Raw genomic sequence first — 361 nt, 5'->3', positions numbered from 1 at the left:
GCTCAGAGAGGTGAGTTTACTTAATTTAGCCACATGCCAGAACAGAATGAGCATTCTTGGGATATTGGTATTCTCTTTTTGGATGTGTCTTAATCCAGGAAATGTTTACTAGTCAACTGAGAATGCATGCTCCGGTGTGGCTTAATGATATCGTAATATTTTGATATGTTTTTTTAGTTACAAAAGTCAGATTTGTTAATAACAACAGTATCTCTCTGTCAGATACATTGATATTGCTGTATCTGACAGAAAGTTAGTTCCCTGAGAGAGAGCTTTTTTGCTTGTCTTAATTTGAAGTTAGCATGTGTTCCTTCCGTTTCTTCAGGATAATGAAGAAACAGTGTTTGCAAAACTCCCCCCC

The 361-nt window shown here is 36.8% G+C and overlaps 1 protein-coding gene across 1 annotated transcript in view; it reads left to right on the top strand.

The window, feature by feature from the left end:
* Positions 1 to 361, top strand: part of C2CD5 (C2 calcium-dependent domain containing 5) — a gene marked incomplete at its 5' end in the record, with an annotated part of 63,098 nt that overhangs the window by 57,074 nt on the left and 5,663 nt on the right. The gene's annotated exons all lie outside the window — the stretch shown is intronic.

Source organism: Cariama cristata, unplaced genomic scaffold (assembly GCF_000690535.1).
Source record: "Cariama cristata isolate BGI_N322 unplaced genomic scaffold, ASM69053v1 scaffold33353, whole genome shotgun sequence".
Taxonomy (NCBI): Eukaryota; Metazoa; Chordata; class Aves; order Cariamiformes; family Cariamidae; genus Cariama; species Cariama cristata.
Note: the sequence above shows the minus strand (reverse complement) of the source record. Positions and strands in the feature narration are given on the sequence as shown.